This window comes from Indicator indicator, chromosome 6, assembly GCF_027791375.1.
Source record: "Indicator indicator isolate 239-I01 chromosome 6, UM_Iind_1.1, whole genome shotgun sequence".
Taxonomy (NCBI): domain Eukaryota; kingdom Metazoa; phylum Chordata; class Aves; order Piciformes; family Indicatoridae; genus Indicator; species Indicator indicator.
This window is the reverse complement of record NC_072015.1, coordinates 6,379,971-6,394,198: the sequence shown is the minus strand read 5'-3', so window position 1 is coordinate 6,394,198 and position 14,228 is coordinate 6,379,971.

The window sequence follows — 14,228 nt, the reverse complement described above, 5'->3', positions numbered from 1 at the left end:
GAATGCTTTAGAAGTGAGCCACATATTGGCAGGGCTCTCACTCAGAGGTTCGAGGCTACTTTCTGAAGTACCTGCCACTTGACCTTTTTTTACTGCAATCTTAAAATTCTCAGGAATACTTTTGGTTTTGTTCTTTCCTATGGGTTTCCATAAGCTTAATTCTGTAATCTCTTACCATTAACAGTGGAAAAAGTATGCTCTGTTTTAAATGAACGTTTTGCTGTTTGCTCAGTTATGGGATGACATTTTGAACAGAAGCATTAATGTCTGATGTTTAAAGTTGTTTTTAGAAATACATTGCAAATAAACATTGCTGCTACAAGGACAACCTTTGATTTGCTGTTATCACAGAATATATGACAGCCAAACTGGGGGAGGGGGGCCTGCAAAATCACTATTTTCTTTACAGTGTTAATTGAAAATAAAGAATTTATGAAAGGTTGTATTTGCTTTACATAATAAATACTGGATGAATTAGTTGTACAGTTTTTCATAAGTTCTGATGTATGATTTGTCTTTGGCTAGTTAGCTTCAAATACTTTTTTTTCTTAATTTAGTATTGCAGTCAGAGTAAACAGGAATATGAAAAAATGTCGTTTTCCTTCATGTGAGCTAAGTAGTTTTTCAACTGAAAGCAGTTTTTCAATTGAAAGCAGTTACATCGTTCACAGACAGTTTCTTCACCTTGACATTAAACTTTGGATTTCCTGGAGCTTGTGGTATACATCTCAAAGCATATACTCAGAGGGTAAGGAAAGCTCAGTAAATTGTTGTCTTTCTTCCTCTGTTGCCTGACTGATCTCAAATTTCAAAGTCTTGTTTCTTCGAGGATTTACCTGTTGGCTTTGTTTTGTCATTCTCTAGCACAATGGAAATGTACAAGTTTCCTTTGTTATTTGTTTTGGTTTATTTTTCAAAGTATCTGCTGGTCTTTGAATATGCTTTTGTTTTAGTTAATGGGCCAGAACACCTCTAGTTTGGGGAGATACTCTTGAATCAGCTTTTGTTCATACTTCTGTCTCTTAGGGGTATCTGATCATAGTTTTCTCTGTCAGCTGAAAGAAACAAACTGCTGAATGTTCTCCGGCCAGGCATTTTGACCTACTCTGTGTCTATTTAATGTTCTTCCTAGTAAGAATGTATTCTGACTATTTTTTTTTCATGTTATTTTTGAGGTTTCTGCTTCTAATAGTTCTGAATTTGTTGGAATATGCCAGAACATTATTTTACTATTTTGTCATCTTCTCCCAAAATGACAATCTGGTTTCATGATTGGCTTCCATACATGTTTTTGGTCTTAATCAGGTTCATCCTAGTAATCATGGTTGGGTTAAAGCCATTTCTGTAACTTACATAAACTATTGCAAGACCTTGGTGAACTGTTTGTTTCCTACTGTACCACTTTTCCAACAGGTATTTAATTCTTACAAAGACATTCTTGCTTTTATTCTGTGCGGGTAGCTTTTGTTGTAGTTTTTGTGGCCTACTCCAGTGTTTTCCTGTTTTATTTTTCTTTAGCTTTTAATTAACAATATTTTAATCTAGTGACATTATTCCACAAATTCTCTGTCATAATTAGCTGTGTAAGAACTCTTACTATTCATTCATCCCGTGTGCTGCTGGAATTTGTGTACTGACAGTACAGATATTAGATAAGCTTGTCCTGCTGTCTTTTGGTCCCTGTGACCTAATTACAATTCTTCCTCTCTCTCCCTTATCTCTACACACACACACACACACGCCCTTCTGATAGTAGCCTTTGACTAGGTCTCTGCTTTGTGCCATTTTCTGTTTACTCACCCTTGCATCCTTCATCCTACCTAAGAGGCTTCAACTTGATGAATGAGTGCTCAAGGATACTTCCTTCATCCCATGAACAGAGTTTAGGGATGGCAGAGTCCACCTGTCCATACCATATGTGCATGGGACATGGCACATGTACAATCTGCCAGTGTTTTGCAGACATACTTGAGGTTTTAGGGCTCATTTATTTGGACTTCTCAATCATCAGTCATGAAAACAGAATGTGACAGCTCCTGCTATGATGCAGTTCTTGTCTAAAAAGACCTTGGTTGTGTTTTGAGACACCTCCAGGAAGTAAGTCACCAACACCTGCACACAGGCCTGATGTTGATAATGAAGTCAGAGTTTCTTTCCTGTTTGGTGACCTATTAGCAGGCACTGTGCCATGAATTGCCAAGACTTGCTTTTGCTTACCCTCCTCCTCTGCTGCCTCAGCTAATTTAAATCTCAGCTATTCAAGGCAGGGACTTAGCTTTCAAACATGCTCTGTGTCACATGTGTTCTGTAAACTATAAACAATAATTTCCTCTGACTCACTCTGTCAGCCAAGGACTGTCCACAGGTAATTTGTTACAAAAATCTTGGCTTTAGTTACCTTCTGCTACTGCTCTGCCAGTGCCTCAGCAGCAACGAGTCAGCTACAGGAGGGACTGAGAAAGTTGCTATAAATATCACCATCTCATACATGAAATATAATGGCAAATGAGAACAGTTACTTAGAGCTGTGTCTTGGGCCCTGGAAGAGTCAAGTGAATTGTTTGTCCAAAAAAAGTTAGAAGAAAAAAATATACAGGAATTCAAATAATCATTTCTCCTTCCCTCCTGGAAGTCTCCATGGGCTGTAGCCAGGGAGCTCTGACTTCTCAAGGCTTTTTTTTGTTCTGTGAGATATTTTAAGGCAAGATTTTAGAAAATCTGGAGAAGTAGCCTGACTACTGTTTTGAAATGTGCCATCTGAAATGCCACTTGCAATGCTCATGTTCCTGCCTGGCTGAGCCTGATCTCACTTGTGACTTTTAGTAATATTTTGATGAATTAATCACAGTCATGGATTGGTCTGTACACAACTGAACAATAATTCTGGAATCACAGCATCACAGAATGTTAGGGATTGGAAGGGACCTTCAGAGATCATTGGGTCCCACCCCTCTCCCACAGCAGGATCACCTAGGGCAGGCCACACAGGAACATGTCCAGATTGGCTTTGAAAGTTTCCAGACAAGGAGACTCCACAGCCTGTTTGGGAAGCCTGTTCCAGTGCTTCATCACCCTCGCAGTAAAGAAGTTTCTTCTCATGTCGAGGTGGAACTTCCTGGGTTCTATCTTATATCCTTTATTCCTTGTCCTATTACCAGGTGCTACTGAGAAGGGCCTGTCCCCTTCCTTTTGACACCCACCCCTAGATATTTACAGACATTATTATAAGGTCCCTTCTCAGCCTTCTCTTCTCCAGGCTAAACAGTCCCTATTCTCTCGTCTTTCTTCACAAGAGAGATGTTCCAGTCCCTTAATCATCTTCATACCCTCTCCAGTAGATCCCTGTCTCTCTTGAATTGGGGAGCCCAAAACTGGATAGAGTATTCCAGGTGTGGTCTCCCCAGGACAGTGTAGATGGGAGGAGAACCTCCCCAGAATGCAGTTACTGGGGTTTTTTTAATCTTTACACCTGCTTTTGCTTGATGTGGACTTCTGTGTTTGTGTCCAACTTTATTCTGTCTCTGTAATTTAAAATTGTTTAGTTTAGTTTGTTTTTTCCCTGCCTGAAAACCTCATGCCCAGGATGCAGGTGTCTACTCTAGGTATGGAAACAAGGAGGTGGTTTGCCTGTCTGACAGCAAACACTATGTAGTTGCAGCCTAGCAAATTTCCGTGGGAGTCACAGGGCCTCTTGACAGAACCTAAAATCTTCCACCTGCCCTTCGTGTTCACTGTTCCATCACAATTTAAGAGGGAATGGATTCAAGCTTTGGGGATGGCAGATCTGGACTGGATATTAGAAAGACACTCTTTACAGTAAGGATGGTGAGACAGTGGAACAGGTTGCCCAGGGAGGTTGTAGATGCCCTCTCTCTGAAGGTGTTCAAGATCAGGCTAGATGAGGCCCTGAGCAACGTGGCTTTCTGGAAGGGGTCCCTGTCCATGGCAGGGGTGTTGTACCTAGATGATCTTTAAGGTCCCTTCCAACCCAAACCATTCTATGAATTCAGGACAGATACAAAGACACACAGGGGGCTGTGATGCACCTGCAAATCCATATAGGTATATGTTAGCCACAAACACCTCAAAAAGGTGTGTGTACCTGTGTGACACCACCAAATGCACAAGAGGTAGTCACTACAAACTTGCCTTCATCCAGCACTTGTAGCACTGTGATGTACCTGCTTGTTCCAGGTTTAGGTGGGCTCAGCCCAGCAGGGATCAAACATTTTGGAGCATTTGTGGATTGTTTTTGGGGGGGTGTAGTGGCAGTGGTCTTCCTAGGCAGTCTGAGGCTCATTATGTAGTACCTGCACCTACAGAGACACATTTCAGTGACAAACACTGGTTTGTGCCTCACATTTCTGTAGCTGGCATAGGGTGGAAATTCACTGGTGAATGAGGCTAGGAATGCTGATGCTCTGGGGCTCCTATGGGTTTCTGTCCTAGTTGTCAGCTGCATAAAATGGTTTTCATGTTTTGTGTCCATGAGGCTCACTCTCTTGGACTTTCTTTCATGTAAAGTGTGCTCACTTCACCACAATAGATACTGGAAATGCACAATGCTCCTTCAAAGAAGAAAAATGTTTTGATTAGTTTTCTTTTGATGTGCAGTGTTAACTCGCAGCCTAAGCCTGCCTCTTCCCTATTGCTTCTGAGTAGTTTTTCTTTTTTTCTTCATCTTTCTAATTTTGCTTTCTTGTTTTGCCTGATTCACCTTCTGTCCTTCACACCATCCTCCCCCGCCCCCCAGGTGTAAGATAAGGCACTGATTCCTTTTTAAATGTTATTTCAAAGCTCTGTATGTTCCTGTATTTCTCTAATGTTTATAGCAAAGCAAGCTTACATGCAGCAAAGTGAAAGCTGACAAGAGTGTCTCTGCTTTCCCTTTCTCCTTTCAAGGCGACAGAGCCCACCCGTACTGCTGTCCTTCTGCTGGCTGACAGCAGGATGGCAATTAGCTGTGCTGTTAGAGCATGGAGACAGACTTTGAGGAGTGCAAGTAATTCTGATGTATCTCAGTAATGCAAGGGGGAGAAATGGTTGAACTGCTTGTTTTCAGCAAGCTACTTTATACTCGTTTCTTCGGTTAGAGGAGGAGAACCAAGATATATAGAAGAGATCTTCTAAATTTCCATTGCATAACCTCAACTTCTGTGAACTGCATAATTTATCAGGGGCTGATAACAAAGGCAGCTGTTGTGTAATTGCATCCAAGAAATAAACACCAGCCTCTTGGCAGTGCTGTGTATATCCAGTGTGTTACCTGGAACTGGAAATAGACTTAAGTCATGTAAAAAGACTGAGCAGAGTTCTCTGAATTACTTTGAAAGAGAACCTAGCACAAACCCGGATGGAGGTAATTTCAGTTCTTCGAGTGTTTTCAAGAGTGCAGCCCACAAAGCAAAGAGCAATGGAAGAGTATGAAGCTCTCCCACACAGCAATGTGGGGTAGGTCAGGAAGCTCTTGAAAGGTGAAACATTTTCAAGCAGAGGCATGAAGATCTGGAGAGCAATGCTGTAGCTTTACAAGCAGAGAAACTACCTAATAAGGTCACCTACAAAAGGTAACTTTTGAGAAACCAGAGGTCTGTCAAGACTGAAAATCATTAATTTGGCCTTCTGTAATAATATGAGTGTGTCGTGTCAGTGTGCCTGTAATAGACATGGCTTGACTTGAGGTGGTATAACTGGTAGCTTAATACCAAAGCAGAGCAAACTCATGTAGATTTCTGGATTACCTAGAGGTATGTTTCCAGAGGCATGCTATAAAGCACAAAATTATGCCTGTTTGGGAAAAATAGCAGTAGCAGCCTTGGTGGGAGCAACTTTACCATCAAGATGCTGATGCAGAAATTGGCTAAAGTGAAAGAAATGGACTAGAAGTTGCTGAAAATGTAATGATAAAAAAGCTCCCTACCTGGCTAAAAAGTGAAAGCATTCCTGAAGATACATATACAGGAAGGTAGCAATGACAGTAGTAGGTGAAAGAGTGCCTCTGAGCAAAGGCAAAACATGACACAAACTTTGCTCAAGCAAGGGGATAGTTTCAATGGTAACTCCTGAAGGACTTAATGCAAAACAGCCAGGAAAGGCTTCCTCAGCTATCCACCTAGAACTACTGTTTCAAAATCTAAAAATATAGGGTGACCAAGGAGCTATTTTTTTCCACAGATAAAATCCTCTATTAATGCTTGCCTGTTGCAGTATCACAACATGAGCCTAGAGATGCTAACTGCAAGCTGCAGCAGCTGTGGATTTCCTAGACAGGTAGGGACAGAAGAAATCATGGTAATCCTCATTTTACTGCCCTCAGTTTGTTAAACAAGGAGTCAGTGGGGTTTCTTTGGCCTGTAAGGCTCTTCCCTTTCTATCTTTATCCAGTTTTCCAGTGGGAGGTAGGCAGCACTCCACTGAGGGGTGGGTGTCAAGTGGAGGGGGCCAATCTCTTTTCAGTGGTGCACAATAATAAGACAAGGAACAATAGGTAAAAGCTTGAACATAGAAGATTTCACCTCAACATGAGGAGAAACTTCTTTACAGTGAGGAAGACAGAGCACTGGAACAAGCTGCCCAGTGAGGTTGTGGAGTCTCCTCTGGACACATTCAAAACCAATATGGACACATTCCTGTGCAGACTACCCTAGGTGATCCTGCTTTGGCAGGGGGGTTGGACCTGATGATCTCTGGAGGCCCCTTCCAACCTCTCATGTACTGTGATACTGTAAGCACATCATTGGCATCTTCTCCTCGTCCATCCTCCCAAAGCACAAGTTCCCTGTTGAAGCACAACTTCTTTGTGCCATCCAGTCAGCAGATCTTGGCTTCATGCACTCCCAGTTCAGCTTTTTCCTATGACACTGAGAAAAGGGAGTAGCTGCCACCAGCGCAGAGAACTGTGAGGCAGGATAGGAGCTTCAGCATCTGGCAAAGCAGGAAAGGCTCTACTGCAGTGCTGAGAAGTGGAAGGCTGCAGGAGGAAGGCACAGAAAGCTAAAGCATCTCCAGGGAAGACTGGTATGTCTCACATCTTGAAATACTGTAACTGCAAGAATAGCTCTGCAGACAAATTTTAGGATGAAGGCCTTCAAGGTAGAAGCTTTCTGCACGCCTGCTATTAGGCAAGCAGTAATTTTTTCATTAGGAATTTTTAAAAAATGCAAGGTAGAATAGAGAAAATCACGCTTGCTTTACTAAACCTAAGAGAAAGGCAGTTTTGGCCAACTACATTTTCAAACTCACCAGTGTACTTCCCCAGACTTTCACAGATTGCACTGGGTTGGAAGGGACCCTCAAAGGTCATCTTGTCTAACACTCCTGCAGTAAGCAGGGACACCTCCAACTAGATCAGGCTCCCCAGGGCCTGGGCAAGTCTGACCTTTAATTTCTTCAGGGATGGGGCCTCAACCACATCTCTGGACAACCTGTTCCAGCATTTTGCCACTCTCGTTGTGAAGAACTTCCTTTTTATGTCTAACCTAAATCTCCCCTGCTACCGTTTAAAACCATTGCCCCTCCTCCTATCACTACAGGCCTTTCTAAACAGTTCTTCCCCAGCCTTCCTGTAGGTCCCCTTCAGACACTGAAACGTAGCTGTATGGTCTCCCCAGACCCTTCCCCTCTCCAGGCTCATTTTAAGATGCCTTCAGGAGAATGGATGATGTTTCAGAAGAACAGGTAACAGGGTTGCAGCCTGTAGCCTCTCGAGTCACTTGTAGTATGCATCTACTCACCTCCTGAATCTTATGGTTGTGTCTTCTGCATATTGGGAAGGTGAAGGAGAAACCAGGATCTATAGACTATACCATGAGAAAGCTGGAAACTTTTTGAAGTGATTTCCATCCAGCTTGTCCTACTGCATTTAGAAAAAGAAACAGCAGTGAGAGTCACTTCTATGGCCAAGGAAACAACTTTTTCCTTTTATCCTTCCAAATTAACTTGCTTTCTTTTCTAGGCTTTCCCCTTTTTTCTGTAGTAACCATAGATGTGGCATCTAACAGCTTTCTTGAGAAATAAGCATTAATGGCTACAAGAGGTTAGTCCCATGTTAGTAATTCTGGGACTCTTGTGAAGCTCCAGGTTTTAGAATAGTGGCAGTCTAGATGGGTGGTTCCTGTCAACCAACCTTCTTGATCCCTTAGCTCTTGAGGAGGAATAGCCAATAGGAACATAAGGTCTGCTGCATTTGATTATAAAAGCATCTAACATACCGTCTGCCCCTTGCAGTTGTCTACAGAGGACAGAAATGGTGACTAATGTTGTGTGGCAGAAATACATAACAGAAATACATGCCAGTTGTCTGCCTGGTTCTGCTTCCCCAAGGACAGACATGGGCCCCCTGTAGACTGACATCAGCCTGTGCACTTGGTCGTCCTGCTGGGCAGAGATCATACAACTGTCCTTGCACTGCAGGGTGCTGTTCAGGCCAGAATGCCCTGACTAGGTGCTTTCTCTGATGGAGAGCTGTCAGGCTTATCCCAAGAGAGATTTACAATGCTGCCATGCTCAGTACATCCAATAGGTGCTTGCTTGCAGAAGGGACAGAGCCCAGGTCTCTCACAGCCTCCAGGTGTCCTGATCATGATGAACTGAGGCAGAAGGGCTGGTAGCCCACAAGCTTCAGCAGAATCAATCCCCAAGGTTGCCAGCACACAGGCAGATGGTGTTTGTAGGCAGCCTGGGCTTAGGTTGAACCAAGTCTGCTTCCTGGGAGCAGAGGAGGTGTTGGTGACTGACTGTGTGATACAAAAGCAGGTGACATCTACATATTTAGCCCTGCTGCCTGCCTAGTTTCCCAGGGCTTCTGCAGCTGTTTTGGCATGAATGTACTGGAAACAAAAATGCTGAAAGCAAAGTTTGAATCAGATTTTTGTCTTCACGCTGTTCTTCAAGCTTATTTCACTGTTTAATGTTTAAAAGGTAAATCAACATCCAAAAATAACAACTCATTAATTGTGAATTATATGTGTTATGATTATTTTTTATTTGATGCCAAAGAGGTAACTGGACTGTTTATTTTGCATATTGAGTACTAGATCTATTGAAATAAAATTAATGACAACCCAGTAGTAAAAGGAAGTGTTTAGTGTCTAATTTAAAAAGGCATAAATTAAAATTGGTACCAAGATGCTCCTCAACTTCATTTAGTAGCTACGTTTCTTTTCATTTGGTACATCTACTTATACCAGCCTTCACACTGGAACAATTTGATGTTCACACTGGGACATAAGAGATGCCTTTAGGTTGCTAAATATTCCTAGGGATGCTGTGGATTTTGCGTTGAGGGAGAAGTCTGAGCAGCCTCTTTCTCCTTGGATGGCATGGAAAACACATGGGAGCAAGCTGAACACAGGCAGGAATGGGCACAGAAGGAACGTCTGTCTTCATAACCTTCCTTTGCACTGGAAGGCTCAGTGCTGAAACTTTTAAGCATCTGTAAGAAGGGAACACAGGCTTTTTGTACGTTAATTCTGTTTCTGGACACAGGAGCACCCGTGCTCAGTTGTTCTTATTGCCTCAAAAAGTAATGTTTGAGCAGATGATTACAATGGAAGTCCATGTTACAAGACAGCACACATGACATTATTGACAACAGTTGTCTGACTAGAAGAGGCCACAGAAACAAAGTCTTTATTTACTTAACCCAGAAGCCATGACAGGCTGTAAAATACGCCCAGCACCTCGCTGCATATCCCACTACATTGCACACAGTCCGTAGGAATCCACTGCTGGGCCACCACAATTGAACATGCACAGGAAAATTCACTATAAAAGTAGAAGTAGCACAAGAAGGTGATTTGAGACAGCCAGCATGGCTTCATTAAGGACAAGTCCTGCCTGACCCCGCCTAGTGACGTCCTATGGTGGTGTAACTACATCAGTGGACAGGAGAAGACAACTGATGTCATCTATCTGGACTTTTGTAAAGCCTTTGACACAGTCTCCCACAACATGAGGTTCAAAGTGCAAGGTCCTGCACCTAGGTCGGGGCAATCCTTGATATCAGTACAGGCCAGGGGATGATGAAATTGAGAGCAGTCCTGCAGAAAAGGACTTGGGGGTACAGGTGAATGAGAAATTGGGCATGAGCTTGCAGCCCAGAAGGCAAATCACAATGTGGGTTGCATTAAAAGAAGCATGGCCAGCAGGTCAAGAGAGGTGATTCTGCCACTCTGCTCTGGTGAGACCTCACCTGGAGTATTGTGTCCTGCTCTGGGGCCCACAACACAAGAGGGACATGGACCTGCTGGAGTGGGTTCAGAGGACAGCAACCGAGATGGTCAGAGGAGTGGAGAACCTCTCCTATGAAGACAGGCTGAAAGAATTGAAGTGACTCTCACTGCTGTTTCTTTTTCTAAATGCAGTAGGACAAGCTGGATGGAAATCACTTCAAAAAGTTTCCAGCTTTCTCATGGTATAGTCTATGGATCCTGGTTTCTCCTTCACCTTCCCAATATGCAGAAGACACAAGCAGAAAATTCAGGAGGTGAGTAGATGCATGCTACAAGTGACTCGAGAGGCTACAGGCTGCAACCCTGTTACCTGTTCTTCTGAAACATCATCCATTCTCCTGAAGGCATCATAAAACAAGCTATGTTTCTTCTGATTCTACCTAGTGTGTTTTGGGAGCATTTATCTTTTATGGACTTCCAGTATCTGAAGGGGGCCTACAAGAAAGCTGGGGAGGGACTTTTTAGGATATCAAGTAGTGATAGGACTAGGGGGAATGGAACAAAGCTGGAAGTGGGGAGATTCAGGCTGGAAGTGAGGAAGAAGTTCTTCACCATGAGAGTGGAGAGAGCCTGGAATGGGTTGTCCAGGGAGGTGGTTGAGGCCCCATGCCTGGAGGTATTTAAGGCCAGGCTGGATGAGGCTCTGGCCAGCCTGACCTAGTGTGAGGTGTCCCTGCCCATGACAGGGGTTTGGAACTGGCTGATCCTTGTGGTCCCTTTCAACCCTGACTGATTCTATGATTCTAAAAGGACACTTGTAATACCAGCCCTTTGTGCTGTGTATTACCAATTCACAAATTTGTTCCTGTGTTTAAATGACTACTTTGATTCTTTAGTTGCTATACTTTGGTTCATATTATAAAATCTCAATTCACACAATTATTATTGCAAAAGTCTATTGAAGGACTTAACAAAACTGAAGGAGCAGAAAACCACAGCTGCAGCAACTCTTATGGTTTGGCCACTTTCATCTCACTTGTATTCCTTCTCTAAACATATCACTGTTTTATTGAAGCCTCTTCTAAAGATTAATTAGCAAATCAATGAGCATGCTTTATCCATTCTTTTTCCTTCCCATCCTCAGGGTATACACAGATATTGGTCAGCTTACTCTTTAAAATTACACACTTTGTGAAGTTATTTATGAAAGTCAGATTAATTAAGTATTGCTTTATGTGGAAAGCAATGATTACATTAGAGCTCAATTTCTAGTTCTACAATCATTGAGAAAACAACTCTATAGTAAACAATTCCCTTGTGCTAGGAATGCATTTTCCCAGTGAATGAGGTCATATGAGATGAACGCAAAGCAGAAAACTGAAGGAGGGCAAACCTTAGTTTCCACTGGCATACCATAGAAGAATCAATAAAATGTGCTGGGGAATTCATTGGTGAAATCTATGCAGTCCATAGGGTCTTTGCTTTTGAATATATGACACTTTACAACACAGAGAACAAAGTAACAGCAGACTATCACCAGAGCTTAAGTCAAGTCCAATGTTGTAAGGTGGCCTGTAAGCCAAAAGAAAAAAACCCACAGTATTAATTTCTCCATAAAATCTACTATAAGGGAACTCCACACTAATCTTGAAGAGCTTTCAAAATGTGGCTAGTAAGATGTGTGTGTGTGTCACATAACTTTGATCAGGACCACATCATGTGTCCAAGGCTTCTAAAGCCCTTCTACCAATATATTTAACCTTTGTTTTACTAGGAATGACTGCAGATGATTTCTCGCACCCATGCCCTCACCTCACCTTGATGTTGAGTGATATTATATTGTGAAAGACAGATTTGTCTGCTTTGCTTTATCTCCACAGTGCTGACATTCAAGCTTTGAAAGTCTCATCAGCTTCTGCAGTGGAAGTCTATAAATAGTCTACAGATACTACCTGATTAATCTCTCTTGCATTAATATTGTTGGAAAGATAACATATATAGATTACCCTGGGTATAAAAGGAAATGAACATATTTTATTGCTACTTTTTCCTGTCCACATCTCATGCTGACTTCTGCTAACAATATAATTAACATCCTCTGTTTTCTTAGATGTATCACTAATCAATTTCTGTTGTTGTCACTGTAGCATCTAGTATCGTAATCATAGAATCGTAAAGGTTGGAAAAGACCTTTAAGATCATTGAGCCCAACCATCAACCCAACTATCATGACCACCCAACTATATCCTGAAGCACTACATCTATGCACTTCTTGAACAACTCCACCTCCCTGAGCAGCCTGTTCCAATGCCTCACCACTCTTTCAGTAAAGAAAGTTTTCCCAATATCCAGTTGAAACCTCCCTGGCACAATTTCAGCGCATTTTCTTGTCCTATTGCTAGTTACTCGGGAGAAGAGACCAACACTGGCCTCACTACAACCTCATTTCAGGTAGTTGTAGAGAACAGTAACATCTCCCTTTAGCTTTCTCTTCTCCAGACTGAACAACTCCAGTTCCCTCAGCCACTCCTCATATGAAATGCCCTCCAAACCCCTCACTAGCCTCATTGCTCTTTTCTGGATGCCCTCCAGGACCTCAATGTCTTTCTTATACTGTGGAACCCAGAATTGAACACAGTATTGAAGTTGTGGCCTCACCACAGCCAAGTATAGGAGCACAAGCATTTCCCTACTCGCACAAGCATTTCCCTACTCCTGCACAATTTCCTTCTCGTGCCTCTGCAGCACTGTACTCCAAACGCCAACAAAAGCATATTCCAGGTCAACCCCATTTCAGGACTAATTCTTGGTTTCGCATCCTTTTAGTGCATCAAACCCAGGTCCTTTGTTCTCACTTTGAAAAGCGCATAATCCCTGCCCACATCTCTGTTCCCATTTCCGCCTACTCACGATTTCTAATCTCCTCTCCAATATTATTTTCACACCCTTCTGCACACCCTCTTGCCTAGGGCCTTTTGGTTGTTGATTTTTTTTTTTTTTAAACTATTATGCACAGGTCAACAACTACTGAGAAACAGTAATCTCAGGGAGTTTTTCAGTTACAAATAACTACATCACAAATTTAAAAAAATATTAAATGGAGTCATATATATGAAATAAATAAATCAAATATATGGACTGCTCTGGAAGATTGTTTTTTGGGGGGTTTTCCCTTCATTTTAATTTTTGTTCTGCTATTATATGTTTACAGCTTTTTTTTTTTTAATTTATTTTTCCATACAGCACAAAAAAATGTGATTTCACCCTGCATGGAACAGTATGTTGGAAAAAAAAAAAAAAACAACCCACAATTTAGATTTGGTTTTAGAACAACGGAGCAGTATTAACTGCCAGAGGAAAGCAGTGGAGCTCAACTGCTCTGAAAACCAAGTCTCACTGAATCCACATTTGTTTTGACTGGATGTGAGGGTGTAAACCAGGTTTGAACACCCACCCATTCTCAAGTCAGATCTTTAATAAAACGTTTATGTTTTCTTCTTCACTGATAAGTGATGTTTTTCTATACCAGGGAGTATTCTCTGCTTCTGTCCCTTTCTGAGTGCATGTCTGACACAACCTCACCATTTTAATGATGAAATTTGGTAACCTCGGGCAATGTATTAAAAAGTTTGTGTACAAATAGGTGCTTGATATTCAAGACATTTCTGCATCCAAGTGCTTAATACAGCCTTTCTTTTTTTCATCTCCTCCTAAACCTGGCATTTATTGCCCCATAAAAGGGGTGTTCAGGCTTAGCACTTAGCTCACACCAGGCAGCTGCAGAGGGACGGCAGTGGCAAGCCGCTGGAAAGGGACGTCTCCAGGAAGGCCTCTCGCTAAGAGCCAGTATCTCTACAGGGGCCGAACTTTTCAGCCCCAAGCTTGTCCTCAGCCACCTTCGTAGAAGCCCTCACTCCACTCTCGGGCTCCAGAGACCACGCCCTCGGCGTCCCCTTCGCAGGGCCGCAGTGGCGTCCAGGTGTCACTCACCGCACGACGCCACAGCCCCGCCTCGCCTCCGCCCCCATTTCGGCGGGAAGCCACCGCCTGCCCTTT